This window comes from Olea europaea, unplaced genomic scaffold (assembly GCF_002742605.1).
Source record: "Olea europaea var. sylvestris unplaced genomic scaffold, O_europaea_v1 scaffold298, whole genome shotgun sequence".
In the NCBI taxonomy this organism is placed as follows: domain Eukaryota; kingdom Viridiplantae; phylum Streptophyta; class Magnoliopsida; order Lamiales; family Oleaceae; genus Olea; species Olea europaea.
Window position 1 is genome coordinate 477621 of NW_019248434.1, and position 16199 is coordinate 493819.

Below are 16199 nucleotides of genomic sequence, written 5' to 3' on the forward strand. Positions count from 1 at the left end.
AGTATCTTACCTTGTTAGAAAAATCTGAAGCACATTCAAAATCTTTTCTCCGCTTTGAAAAATATGTGATTAAAATATTCAATATATGCAAACTTTATTTCCAATGATACCTTCTCTCTCTCTCTCTCTCTCTCTTCTCTCTCTTCCCCTTTCTCTCTCTCTCTTTACCTACCGTATGTGTGAATTGGTGTGAGTAGCCCCCAGGGCACATCTCCAAGTGATAAAAGGGGAGGGTGGAGAAATCCAGATTTGCTTGAGGCTGCTGCGTCAAGGGTTCGAATCTTGAAATATGGATTTGGCTCTTGGGTAAGTGCATGTGTACAAGCAGCCTTCCGCCCTGTACCCTTGGAGGCATAACCTGCGATTTACCTCCCTCACGATATTCCAGGGCAGGGGTGGTGGAGGACCCTTAAGGTTAGGGTTTAACCTTTTTTTTGAATTGGTGTGAGTAAAACTTTTTATCATGCCTATATTTATATAGGTGTAAGTTAGAGTAGATAAACCAAAATTTGATTTGATAGGGCCAAATATTGCATTCAATGTCTACTCACAATGTACTTTATTATTATCTTATTCAACTACAAGATATCCACTTTCTCTATCCAACCGTAGATGGGTGTATAGTGAATTTTGTTATAACTAGAATAGTAGAATAGTGAAAACATGTACCCTCCTAGGAATTTCTAAATCAAAACTAACAAATAATGATAAAAATCCCACCTCACACATTTTCTTTTTGGAGAGAGAAAAAAATAAATTGATTTATAATCTATATAAAATTATATTTATATCATTTTCTTTCAATTGGGTCTAACTTAATGTGTCATTATCCAAAATAACTTTTTCTCGAGTCAAAGACTTCTAATTAATTACGAGCTATCCAACGAGTACAATATTGATATACTTATAATTGTTCTATCAAAATCTAATTTATTTTACCAAGATAAAATAGGAATTTCTATAATATACAAAATAAATAAATTTTTATCTATAAAATTTTGGGGAATTTGGCCATTTAGCCTAACTAAACAATGTATTTGATGAAATGGCCTTTGACCAATAATAAAAACAAATAAAAAATGTAAAAATATTTTAGTTGGAAAAATGACAAAATTTTCCTTTAGTTGTTAATTTAATGCCTTCCAATTTTACTCATTTCATCCCGTCATTTTTACTTCAAATTCATCTTAAAACCCTATTTTTCTCTTGAAAATAATATCTTCTTCCCCTGTTCATCTTCTTCAATTTAAATTCTCAAAATTACATTCACATATTTTCTTCTCTTCAATCACATTTGAACAAGGGTTTGGTTAGCATACATTTACATTGAAGGAAAGAGGAAATATGCTCTTAGAAATCTCATCTATGTTGTATTTTTATTAGTAAAAATAGTATTAAATAATATTTAGTTAGTATTGTTTGCGTATTTAGTATGTTTTTTGTATTATTTGCAACCATTGGCTAAATAACACTCCAATTGCTATTTGAAATATAGAATATCACTCCAACCGTTATTTGTAAAGTAAAACGACACTACAGTCGTTATCTGTTGTAGTTTAATTTTTTCAACGAAATGACTCTAATAATAAACTCATTAACGTATATAACACAAAAAATTCGACTAGTCACAAAGAACGATTGAAATGACATAATTTTTATATTATTGAGATGGTGAAATACAAGTTATCACACTTATATGTGTCAATTAAGTGAATAAACATATTCATTAACTTTTGTACGTATCATGTACATATTACAATATAAATAAGTTCCACTTATTATTTTTAGGGAAAGAATGGACCGTAACTATTTATACTCATATTTATACACATAACAGCACAAATGTCATTTTCATGTCCAGTAACGATACTTGTGTCGTTCCAAAATTTTCACCGTATATGTAGTTTAGATACAATTTTTAAGCATACTATATATGCCGCTTACCATATTTGCAGGTAGCTTACCGTATATGCAGGTTACCATATTTGGAGGCAACTTACCGTATTTGTACCTTACCGTATATGATGCATACCGTATTGGCAGAAATCTCGCCGTATTTGAACAAAATTTTCACAAAGTGTTTTTATTCCATTTCATAAACAGTTAGTGATTTACACATATTTACTAGATATCGTATACGCAACTAACGTATTGGATATGCACTTACATACACCAAAATATAGAAATATCGTATTTACATATGCTATCTAAATAAATACCGGTTGGACAACTACCTAATCGAATGTTATCAAATTAATTAATTTTCTTCAGATAATTTGAAATACCATATCTGGGCCTCGATATTCGATAATTTAAACACATTTAAGTTGCGAGATGGACATGCTGCTACCATAATTTGGGAGATACTCTCATTACTTTTGTTTTCCAACAAACGTGGATGGTAACTTGTGATTTCACCAACGCGACATCTACAATCTATGTCAATTCTATCGTTATTCGTCACGTAATTAATAATTCTGACTTTCTTAAGTTAGGAGGTTCGATCCTTCAGGTAGGCGCGGTGGAAATGAAGCGAAATATAGGAAAAATCAACAGAACGACACAGGTGCCATTAAACATCACATGTGTCGTTCTGTCGATAAATACGAGTATGAGCAACCACGAGCCTTCCTAGCCTTGATATTTCATAATTTGAACTCATTTAAGTCACGAAATGGATATGACAATCACATAATTCGGGGGATACTCTCATTACTTTTGTTTTCCAACGAATGTAGATAGTGACTTGTGATTTCACCAATGCGACATCTATAATCTATGTCAATTCTGTCGTTATTTGCCACGTAATCAATAATTCTGACTTTCTTATGTTAGGAGCTCCGATCCTTCAGGTCGACGTGATGAAAATGAAGAGAAATATAGGAGAAACCAACAGAACGACAAGGTGCCGTTAAACGTCAAAAGTGTCCTTCTGTCGATAAATACGAGTATGAGCAACCACGAGCCTTTCGGGCCTCGATATTCGATAATTTGAACTCATTTAAGTCGCAAAATGGACATGCCGCTCACATAATTTGGGAGATATTCATGCCCCAAGAATCAATAAGTTGAACTTATTTCGATTGCAATATTAACATTTTGTTTACAAAAGTTGAGAGATGTGCTCATTGATTATATTTTCTAACGAATCAATACAATGACTAGCGATTTCACCAACTCAATGTTGTATAATCCATGTCAATTCGATTGATCTTTGTCACGTGATCAACATTTTTAACTTTTTTAAGTTAGGGAATCCATGTTTGAGGTCACTGCGTTGGAAAAGAAGCAAAATATATGAGAAATTAACAGAACGACACAAGAGTTGTTAAACGACACTTGTGTTGTTGTATCTATAAACACGAGTATACGTAGCCATGACTCATCCATGCCTTGAGAATCAATAATTTGAACTCATTTCGATTGCAATATTAACATTTTGTTTACAAAAGTTGAGAGATGGGCTCATTGATTATATTTTCTAACGAATCAATATAATGATTAGCGATTTCACCAACTCAATGTTGTATAATCTATGTCAATTTGATCATTCTTTGTCACGTGATTAACATTTCTAACTTTATTAAGTTAGGGAATCCATATTTGAGGTTGCTGCGTTGAAAAAAAAGCAAAATATTCGAAAAATCAATAGAACGACACAAGAGTTGTTAAACGACACTTGTGTCGTTCTGTCTATAAGCACGATTATACGTAGCCACGATCCATCCATGTCCCGAGAATCAATAAGTTGAACTCATTTTAATTGCAATATGAACATTCCATTTACAATAGTTGAGAGATGTGCACATTGATTATATTTTCTACCGAATCAATACAATGACTTGTACTTTCACCAACTCAATGTCATATAATCTATGTCAATTCAATCGTTCTTTGTCACGTGATCAACCTTTTTAACTTTCTTAAGTTAGGGGATCCATGTTTGAGGTCGCTGCGTTGAAAAAAAAAGCAAAATATTTTAAAAATCAACAGAACGACAAAGAGCTGTTAAACGTCACTTGTGTCGTTCTGTCTATAAACACGATTATACATAGCCACGACCCATCCATGCCCCGAGAATCAATAAGTTGAACACATTTCAATTGCAATATGAACATTCCGTTTACAAAAGTTGAGAGACATGCTCATTGATTATATTTTCTGATGAATCAATACAACAACTAGCGATTTCACCAACTCAATATTGTATAATCTATGTCAATTCGACCGTTCTTTGTTACGTGATCAACCTTTCTAATTTTCTTAAATTAGGGGATCCATGTTTGAGGTCGCTGCGTTGGAAAAAGAAGGAAAATATTTGAGAAATCAACAGAACGACACAAGAGCTGTTAAACAACACTTGTGTCGTTTTGTCTATAAACACGAGTATACGTAGCCACGACCCATCCATGCCCCAAGAATCAATAAGTTGAACTCAATTAGATCGTAGTATTAACATTTTGTTTACAAAATTTGAGAGATGTGTTCATTGATTATATTTTCTAACGAATCAATACAATGACTGGTGATTTCACCAACTCAATGTTGTATAATCTATGTCAATTTAACCGTTCTGTGTCACGTGATCAACCTTTCTAATTTTCTTAAGTTAGGGGATCCATGTTTTAGGTCGTTGCGTTGGAAAAGAAGCAAAATATTTGAGAAATCAACAGAACGACACAAGAGTTGTTAAACGACATTTGTGTCGTTCTGTCAATAAACATGAGTATATTAGCCACGACTCATCCATGCTCCCGAGAATTAATAAGTTGAACTCATTTCAATTGCAATATGAACATTCTATTTACTAGAGTTGGGAGATGTGTTCATTGATTATATTTTCTAACGAATCAATACAATGACTTATAATTTCAGCAACTCAATGTCGTATAATCTATGTCAATTAAATCGTTCTTTGTCTCATGATCAACATTTCTAACTTTCTTAAGTTAGGAGATCTAATATTTGAGATTGCTGCGTTGGAAAAGTAACAAAATATTTGAGAAATCAACAGAACGGCACAGTAGCTGTTAAACGACACTTGTGTCGTTCTGTCTATAAACACGAGTATACGTAGCCACGACCCATCCATGCTTAGAGAACTAATAAGTTGAACTCATTTAGATTGTAAGTTGGACATGATATTTATAAAAGTTGAGAGATATGATCATTAATTATATTATAATGAACTAGCAGAATAACTTATGTTTTTATCAAATCAATATCATATGATCCAATCATTTAAATCATTCTTTGTCACATGATTAACCTTTCTATCTTACGCACGTTAGTGGTTCCAATGCTTGAGGTCTTGAGTTAAAAATAAATTAAAATATAGAAGAAATCAATAGAATGGCACAAGTGCCATTACTGAGAAGAAAACGACCCATGGGTTGTTATGTTTGTAACACGATTATAAACGGCCACGTTCTATTCACGACTCCGAGAATCAATAAGTTGAAGTCATTTAAGTTGTAAGATGAGTATGATATTTACCAAAACCAAGAGATATGCTTATTATTTATATTTTAATTAACCAGTAGAATAACTTATGCTTTCACCAACTCGATATCACATTATCTATGTCATTTCAATCGTTCTTTATCATGTGAATAACCTTTTCATTTTATTTACGTTAGATGGTCCAATGCTCGATGTCTTTGTCTTGAAAATAAATCAAAATATTGGAGAATTCAACGGAACGACATAAGTTCCTTTATTGAGAAGAAAACAACCCTTGTATCGTTCTATTTATAAACACGAATCCAAGCAGACATGCCCCATTCGTGTCTCAGTAAATAATAAGTGAAACTTGTTTACATTGTAATATGCATATGAAATGTACAAAAGTTAAGTAATATGTTCATTCATTAACTTAATCGACGCATATGAGTAGTATAACTTATGCTTTCACCATTTCGATAATATAAAAGTTATGTCATTTCGACCGTTCTTTATGATATTGTCAACCTTTCTATGTTACATACGTTATGGAGTCCGTTATTAGAGGTTATTTAATTAAAAAAGATTAAATATAGGTAAAAACTTTTGAACGGTACAACTGTTATTACTGGACATGAAAACGACACATGTACTGTTACATGTATAAACACAACTATAAGTAGTCATAATATATACGTGTCCCTAAAAAATAATAAGTTGTACTTATTTATGTTGTAATATGTACATAACATGTACAAAAGTTGATAGATATGCTCATTAATTTAATCAACACATATGAGTGGGACAATTTGTGATTTCACCATCTCGATAATATAAAAACTATGTCATTTCAATATTTGTTTGTGCCATGGTCAATTTTTCGGTGTTACTTATGTCGGTAGTTCACTATTAGAGATTGTTTTGGTTAAAAAAATCAAATCACAGTAAATAACGACTGTAGTGCCATTTTACGCAGCGAAAAACGACTGGAGTGACGTTTTATATTTCGGATAACAGTTGGAGTGTCATTACCGTCCAATAGTTGCAGAAAACGCAAAAAAACATACTCAGTATAAAAACAACACCAATTTAAATATTATTCAATAATAAATGTACAATTTATATAAGATTTTTAAAATTATCTTTCTTTTTTCTTCAAATCTAAATGGAATTTTTCAATATAGATGATAAATGTTCAAAAGATATCCAAATATGTGAAGAATATAATGAAGAATAAGATTTTAAGGTAGCAAAAATGGTTGAAGAAAAGAAATCGGGTTACTGTGATTTTGAATACCAAAAATTGAATTGAGGAATTTAATTGGTTTGATAAGGGTGATAGGGTCTTTTTCAATAGTGAGGGTATTTATAACATTTGACATTATTTGTTTATTGTGCTTAATATTTGAAGGTTATTTGTTCAAAAAACGTTGAAAGAAAGTTATTTAACCAATAACATTGTTTGACTAGGTTCTTTAACAAATTCCCCCTAAAATTTTTGGGTTGCTACAATATGCCTTTAGGATAAAAGATACTCGACAGAAAATCTGTGTCATTATTCCATTATTTGGAGTTGCAGAAGGACCCAATTCAGTTAACAAAATTTCTTCGGCTTCCAAATGGAGTCTCTACTACGAGGAAAAACTGACACACCTCTCGTATTTACAGCTACAGTTCATGCATGCATTCACATTGTCTTTTGCCCTCTTCATATTCATCTTAGTTTATCTTATCTACTTATCTTTTCAACCAATGGCTTTTTCTGGTTTATCAAATAACCACCCCATATCCCACCCTTACCCGATAATAATAAAAAAAGGTCTGTATTCACGTACACAATACAATAATGACTCAATTCATATGTTGTCACATAAAGATTGTTCGCAAGGGACGAGAAATGATTTGGACTTGGCGATTTATAAACACTTAAAACCATTTGAAGAGAAACTAGAATTGATTAGGGATTTGACGTGTGGACCGAGACTTGTATGAGAGTCGTTCACCCAGTAAATCAACAGCCTTTAAAAGTGTGAAAAGATCAAATGAAAACACACAAAATAAATAAATAAAAGTAATGATGAGATAACATTGTTAAGCATCTTTATTTATGAGCTTTGACCATCACCACTTAAGGCAATAATTAAACTCCTAAATAGTTTAATGGGTTTCGTTTTCTTTATTAATTAAGAGTCAATAACCTGTAATTTGTTCTAACTATTTACATGATCTTTAAAAAGAAAAAAAAAATACATCATTGATCAATGTGTACATCTTCGTCCATTTCAACTTTGAACAATCAATCAATTAGTGAATTTGAATTATTTTAATGAATTAAGGAAGTGCTCCACCCACTGATTGTAATTAATAGAATAATCCAATCACATTCTAAGATGCAAATTAAAAGACTCGATGTTCTTTATGACAAGATGGGCTTTCAAATCACCATTAATTAACGACATTAATGGCGATGATTCTCCATTCTATGCATATGCTATCACATGTAAAGCTTTCGAATTTCTACTTCCAAAGAAGAAAATAAGAAAGAGTACTCATTACATGGTCAACCCATTGATTATTTCTTGAATGGGGAAACTGAACTTCTAAGTCAAATGGGTGGGTAAAGTTATAGGCTCCTAATTAAACGTATAAACAAGAGAAATCTATATATCTTCATCCATTGGAAGTGTTAGTGATGAAAGAGAAATCTTTGTCCAATAAATATTACAAAATTGTGAGTTGACTTATGAGTCATGAGTTGTCATCTGCTCAAGCATTTGTCCAATCCGGCCATATATGATCCATGAGAAGCAAATAAGAAAAATATAAGAATGTTGAGAATAAGTAAGATGAGTTGAAAGCTCATATTTACTGTCTACTTACAACATTTTTTAACACTTTAATACATCACCTTATGTTAGCTAATAAAAAGAAACTAGCATATTTTCCGATACCTCTATGCATTGAACCTTGAGGTCTTCTCAAGAATTAAAACCATGGACTTGGTGTATCAATAAAATATGTCAGTGTCGTATTGTTAACTATAATTTTACTAGTAAGAACCAGGATGAGAACATGAATCCAGGACTGACAATGAGTATGGGAGAGGTAACTAATTCTTAATTATATGACAAAAACCAAGTTAAAATTGCAAGTGGAATATATTTGAAAGATTGTTATTAAAATTGGGAAATCACATGGAATTGTTGTGGTGCCATCTTCCACGATCTTCGAAGCAGTCCACACCCGATAAACAGAGAGCATAAAGCACACAGAAACTAGGAATTAAATATGCTATGAACGAGTTAAATTGCAATAAATGAGACATTATAAATTTGTAGATACCAAGGCCACCCCAAGTTGAATTTTAAATAGAAACTGAATATATTTGGGTAAATTTCATCCTGGATCACCTAACAAAATTTCGGAACTGTTTAGTATGTCTTAGATTGAATATCTTCAGTAACAATTTGAGTAAATAACTCAATTGGATTACTGAACTTTTTAATCCGGCTCAATTGTTTAACTGAAAACGGTTAGATATTTAAATATAATAAATAGATTATTTAAAAGAAATAATTAAATTAGATAAAGTGCACAACTAATGAAAAGTGTAGAATTCGTGTGGGTTGACGGTTCCTTTGGACTCTTGAACTTTCTTGATTAAAATAATATTTATTTATTTATTTTTGATCATTTTTTAATTTATTTATTGAGTCAAATTAGCCAATAAATAAAATGACTGTTGGACTGTTACTAGATGATACCAACAACCGATAAAAATTACAATTATTCTCTAACATATGGTGGAGGCAGATATCGTTTTTATGGCTACATAAACACATTTTTGATCTTCGGAAAAACACATCAAAAACTATCATTTTCATTTTCTGTGATTTTTTTTTTTTTGTATGAGAGTTCTGAAATTATTTGTAACTGCTGCACAAACGGTTTGACCGTTGTATCCTGTTAATGATGTCTAAAGAGATTTACAACAATTAATGATGGACAATTTCACTTTAGGACATTGTTCTATCACAATACTTGATCAATCGATAAATTTTACATTCTGCATTTTACTGTTCTACAAGTTATTGTAACTAATTATTTTTCAACAAAAACTTTTTCATGTAATTTGTTAAGTGGCATCTTAGAAACATGAAAAGTAAAATTAAACCTATGAAAATATTTTAAAATTAAAAGGTTAAAAGATGTTTACTTTTGTTAGCACTTTTATGATGTGACTAGCCCCGTTTAGCCCTCATTAAATTTTATTTTTATTTTCTATTTTTAATTATATAATCTTTCATAAAATAATATTATATGTAAATTAATTTTTTTTTTCAATCACTTATTTTTTAAAGATTTATTATTCTACTCATTTTCATTTCAAAAAATGGAGGCCAAACGGGACTTAGTAAGCTAGCATACCATGAGATCATTGTAATGTCCGTAAATTGTGCAATTTTCTTCAGAAGCCAACAAATGACAAATTGGTGAAATTAAAAGCTAAGTTGAATTTTAATAATTCAATTGAAAATAAATTAAAGTATCGAATGAGAGACAGGTTAAAATTTAATATTTCAACTACGGTTCCACTAAAGTTCAATGATTGCATATGAAATTTACCCAATGATATTTCTCTCTCTAATAGTGGACGCCCCTCTAATTATTGGTTTGACCGTAACAATCCAATTGCAATAAATTCATCTTTAATTTCCACTAGTTAATATAAAACTCTTAAGCGATGTTTGATAGTCAAAAGTTTTTCATCGAACATGGAAAATCAAGTTCATTTTTCAACTTTTGTAGCGTTTGATAGGATTTATTTTTTTTGGAAAGTTTTTTCCAACTTTGAGTGCCATCTAGACATTTTCCATGTAATTGAGTTACTATAGCGATTTTCTATTTTATTTTATTTTTTATTTTTTGCAATGAAAATAAATTCTAAGAATTATTATAAAAAAAATATTTCTTTTTAATTGACAATTTTTACGTAAAATAAAGTCAAAAGAACACCAAAAGATAGATGATTTTCTTGGTATATTTTTTAGCAATGGAAACAAATTCTATCCCCAATATCAGTAAATTTTATTCCTTTAATTAACAATTTTAATGTAAAACGAAGTCAAACGAATATCAAAAAATACTTTTGTTTCGTGCGGGTAGTCGCTAACAATTAAAAAGGGATCAGACGATTGTGTAAGGAACAAACCTCTTGAGACAAAATCTCAAAAATGGGTGTTTTAATGGCGATGATTTTACAATTGGAATTTAAACAGAATGCCTCCAAGGAGCGCAAGCACACGAGTACTGAAAAGAAATGTTTAAATCTAAACTAAGAAATTGAAATTATATATTCTCTGTTTGAGAGTATTTGATTCGAGGTCCTTTGCTCTATGTCTTTTCTTCCTTTTATATTCCCATGATGATCTCTTTGTGATCAACCGCTTAAAAACTGCTTAATTGATTTATAACTGCCCACTTTCTTCATGGTGGCCAACTTATCGTGGAACTGCCGTCTCTAACTGCTGTCACTACTCTTTGTCGTTCAACCGTCTTCAACTGAACATCCTTGAATTGTGGAACGTGATAAGATTACTTAATAACTGCTACGATCACTGCACTTTTGGATAACCATAAAATTTTATGTTTGCTAAAATCCTGGACAATTCGAAAGTTTGGGCGAGAACAGGACCATAACCCTGGGCGACTGTAAGGCACTTCATTCGCTCAGATCTTGGGCGTCTTGCAAGTTTGGGCGATGGTGTTACCGCATCCATGGGCTTCCACTGCATTCATTAATAATCATATTTGGGCCTTTATCCTGAATTGCCTAGTTGGGCTTCATTTTTTGAGCTATTCGATTTGGGCTGCACTTTTAGCGAGTCAACAATTATCCCCAATATGGCAAAATTAATACCAATTATTAATTTTTGTCATATTTACTTTGTGCTTCCCAGCAGCATTTGAAATTTCGAAGAATTTCAGTCATTATTTTCTTCCATAGTCTGAAAAGGCGCGACGTTGCAAACCCTTATAACCCCCAAATACATGCCATTTCATCACACCACTAAATCACGCCTCATTGTTTCGCGCTTCTCTTTCACAATATTACTGTTCATCTTCTTACTTCTCTGCTACGTTTCTCAAGCAAACTTCAACAAAACTTTATTTCGTTCCCAATGGCTGCTTCACAATCCCAATCTGATGATTCTTTCAGTTTCGAAGACTTCCAGAAAATCCTCACTCGATAATATATAACTCCGAACTTCCTTGCGCCAGCCAATGCCGAACTCAATGAGTTCTATCTAGGTCCTTCATTCAACAACGTCGATGTCGTCGAACAAGTGGCGGTGGGCCAGTTGTTCCCTTGTACTCAAGGCCCTCCATTTCTAAACTCTTTGCCGTTGAGGCTGCTTCGCAAAAGAAGTATTCGCACTTGGCCTAAATCTGATGTTGTTTTCCGTAGATGGCATGCTCACCTTGTAGGCCATAGTCCTACCAAGGTAATTTTTGATAGTGCTAGGATTTCTGATTTGTTAGAAATCTCTCTTCAACCCTCTACTTTTGATCCAGCGCTTTTCCCTATTGCTTTAAGTTTTTGGTCCTCTGAGTATAATACTTTTGTTTTTCCTCTTGGTCCCATGTCCATTACTTTAAGGGATATTGGGGCCTTAGTAAATCTGCCACCTTTGGGCCATACCATTTTTTCTGATATTTTGATTCCTGGTGTCCCCCCAAAATTTGACAGAAAACTCATCGAGTCCTATTCAAGCCTGCAAAGCTGTTATAATCACTCGAGCGCTGAGCCTTCTCATGCTGAGCGTGTGGCCTCTCTTCAGATTTGACTTTGTAAATATATTCTGTGTGTGCGAAGTATGAAGCCTTCTATGAGCTATTTACCCATAGCACATGAATTGGCACGTGGTAAGCCTCTGAATTTGTGTTCTTTCTTTTTGTCTGCCCTCTATAGAGGCATGGCTTCTCTCCAATTCCAATTGAAGAATGGTGCATCTCCCACTGGCAGTGGGCCTCTTTGGTTCACTCAAATGTGGTTGAGAGTCTATCTTCCATCACTTGGTGCTCTATCCTTTTCCCTTCATTCTGCTAGCTGCTATGGGCTAGCTATTGACCCACTGAGCCCTGTAAATATGTCCAGAAGGGACATCTTTTCATTCTTTTATACTTTGAATTCAATTCCTTCTTTCTTTCCTTTTCCTCCTTTTTAACTCCAGATTATGTACAACCCCCATCCACCCTGGACAGTGCGAGCACCTCTATGCTCGTTTGGGTTCAGTTTTTGACCGGGAGAGAGTTGTTCCATGATATTTTGACTGGAACTAATGCCAAAGCTGAGGTTGAAATATATGCTCCCCAATTTTTTGCTCGTCAACTTGGTTTTGGCCAAACTTGGCATGTTCCCCCTTGTTATTCAAGAAATTTGATAGATCGCTTCCACACCATTAATAAGGCAAAGGTAGAAGCTATAAATGCTCGCAATATTCTTTTGACGCGTAACTTTTCATTAGCCCCTTCAATCCTAGTCATGCCATCCATCCCCTTTTTAAACAACTCTAGCCATCAGTGAAGCGCGGATTGTTTGCAACTGATGCCAATTGTGCTTTCCATTCACTGGATTAGCCAGACATTTCTTCTACTTCCCCTATTTTGGTCACCCCTGTGTCCATTAAGAGTCCTTCCTCTTCTGCTCGTGCTAAACAGTCTGTTCACCCATCTACTTCCCTTCCTGCCAAGCCTACTGCATCTAAAAGCGCCCTAAGCCGCAAACGGCCAACCTCAACATCTCCCATTTTTGAGGATGATGATGATGACACTCCTCTCATCGTCAGGAGAAAGGTAATTAAATTAGTTTACTCACAAGCATACCTTTCTATACTTGAAACTTTTCTATGTGCTGATGGTTTATTTGGATTTCTCAGAAAAGTTCAGCCTCTTCTTTGAAGGCTTTGGTGTTGGCCGTTCCTACTCCATCATCCTCTACTGAGGCTACTTCATCCAAACCAGCTGATGAAGGGACTACGCTTAAAGAGAAACCTTCAGTCCCGAAATAGACAAGGGGAAGTCCTCACAAGTGGTGGAGCCACAGGTGGTAGACTTGGCTGGGGATATGCCACCTCCCAAGATTGCTGATGAGGTAATATTTGCTTCACTTTTACTTCCACTTTGTTTATTGTAGTGAAAACCTTCAATGTTGGCAATTTTCTTTGCAGGATGCTGATAAGATTGTGCGTTCCATCCAGGACTTGTTCACTTCCTGGGGGCAAATCAAGACGTCTCGCCCTGCTTTAACCACTCGTCTTTCTGCTTCTTCAGAGGAAGATATGAAGTTCCTCAAGCAATCGATATTTGAGTATGTGTCCTTTATGGATATGGACATCGGTCAGGCTAGTGCTGCCAAATATAAGGATAAGCTTAAGCATTTGAGTACGAAGTTGGCGCAAAGCACTGACACTTCCGTCGCTCAATCTTTCTGCTGATTTTAAAGCAATGTTGAAAGTTGTCCATTTCGAGATTCTCTCCTTGCTGGCCAAAAATGTTGAACTGAAGGCCAAAAGTACTCAATATCTTCGCGTTGTATCTGAAAGAGAGTCTTTGCTTCTGGAGATCAACAAAATTGAGGACGAATTGAAAGAAATCTCTTTCGAAGTTATGATTGAAGGCTCTTTGATGATCAGTTTGGCTGCACAGATGAAGGAGCTTCAAACAAGGATGGACGACTGTAAGGCGAGAATGGCTGCTAAAAAACGTAATACCTCCCAAGGAATTGAGCGAACCAAGTCTTTAGTCGAGCAGTACAAGAAGCTGGAGGTTGATGATGATTTTGTGACTAAATTGAATGTCACCTCTTCTCAACAGAGCGAGGATTGGGGGAGATTTAGGGAAAGAATTCGTTCAGTCTAGGGCGAATTGTAATTAAGACATCTAATGCCTTAACTTTTCTTTTTGTAACTTCGTATTAACTTTCCCCTTTTAACCTCGTACTGATGTCCATTGGTAATTCTGAACATACCAGCAGTCATTATCATTAATGAACGATTAATTTGCCTTCTTGTGTATTTATTGATGTTGTCTTTAATCGTCAACCCCTCAAACATTTAACTGCTTTATGCTAAGATTCACACACATTTTCTCTTGGTATTTCTTTCTCTTTTTCCAAGATTTCGGGTCATTTGATTCTAGTTACTAGGCACGAATGTGGCTATTCATATTCTGTCTCTTCACCTTCACGCCTCTATAAATGCACTTATATTCCACACTTGTCATTTTCATTTCCATTCTCTTCTTCAAAACCAATTTGCTGCCATTGTTTGGCATTTTGACAATCGATCCAAAACCTTCGTCTTCCATGGAAATGGATCATTTGATCCGTCCATTTTGCTATCTTTTTTTATGTCACCTTTAGTATAGGAGATATAGAAAATATTCTTTGGCCAGCAAAGTTCTTCCCATCGTCTCCATGTTCCTTACAAGGAGTTCGATGATAAAAGACAATTGTTGAGGATGCCTGCAAGCCTCCTTGTTTGCTGAGAGTGCTTCTCAGCCTCCTTCCTCGTTATTGCAGTGATGCATTTAGGAAGGCGATGTGAGAGTGCTTCTTCTTCCTTTCTGCTTGCTGAGAGTGCTTTTCGGCATCTCTGCTTGCCTTTTCAGCAGTGCGATCAGGATGGCAATCTAGGCCAGTTTACCCTTTTACTCGGCGATCGACAGGGAGATTAGTTTGCTCTTAATTATAGCTTATAGAGCATTTAGTATTTAGTATTTTGCAACTTTGTAATGAACGTTTGATAATAAAGAAATTTATTTGAACGTATTTCGCTCTGGCCCTTTTTTATCTACGATCGTTCAACGCAATTTGATTACGCTTTTATTTGTTCACTTTCCCATAAGGAAGGAACATATATTTTTAAATATTTGTCATTAATGAATCTTATGTGCTTGGTGCCGTCTAAATCTTCCAAATGATAGGCTTCATCAGGCAACACATTATTTACTTTGGATGGTCCTTCCCAATTGGACAACCACTTGTCATACTTTGGATCTTTGCTATCCAAAGGGAGTATTGCTTTTCAAACCAATTCGCCCAGGCTGAACGACTTGGTTATAACTTTTTTATTATAAAATTTAGCCGTTCTTCATTTTTGAACTTGCAATCTATCTAGGACGTCCAACTTTAATTCGTCCAACTCCAATAAGTTTTGAACTAGTGATTCGGTATACTCATCACCACTTAACTTATGTTGCAAATACACTTTGATCGATTGCATGTTGATTTTCATAGGCAAAATAGCCTCCTGTCCATAAGTAAGTTGGAAATGAGTAATTTTGGTACTTGACCGAGGCGACGTCCTATAAGTCCATAAGGCCTTGTTTAGACATTCGTGCCAATTTCTAGCATTTTCATCTATCATTTTCCTTATGATATTTTTTAGAATCTTATTAGAAGATTCTGTTTGTCCATTGGATTGAGCGTAATATGGCGTGGAGTTCACTAATTTAACTCCAAACTCGCTCAAGAATTTATTCACTTGATCCCCATTTAAAGATGTTCCGTGATCTACCATCAAAATTTGTGGAATTTCAAATCTATAAATGATATGGTCACAGATAAATTCTATAACATTCTTTTGGGTGATCTCCTTTAAAGGTATCGCTTCTACCCACTTAATGAAATAATCAGTTACAACTATAACAAAGGTATATTGTTTGGACGATGGGGGATAAATCTTCCCTATCAG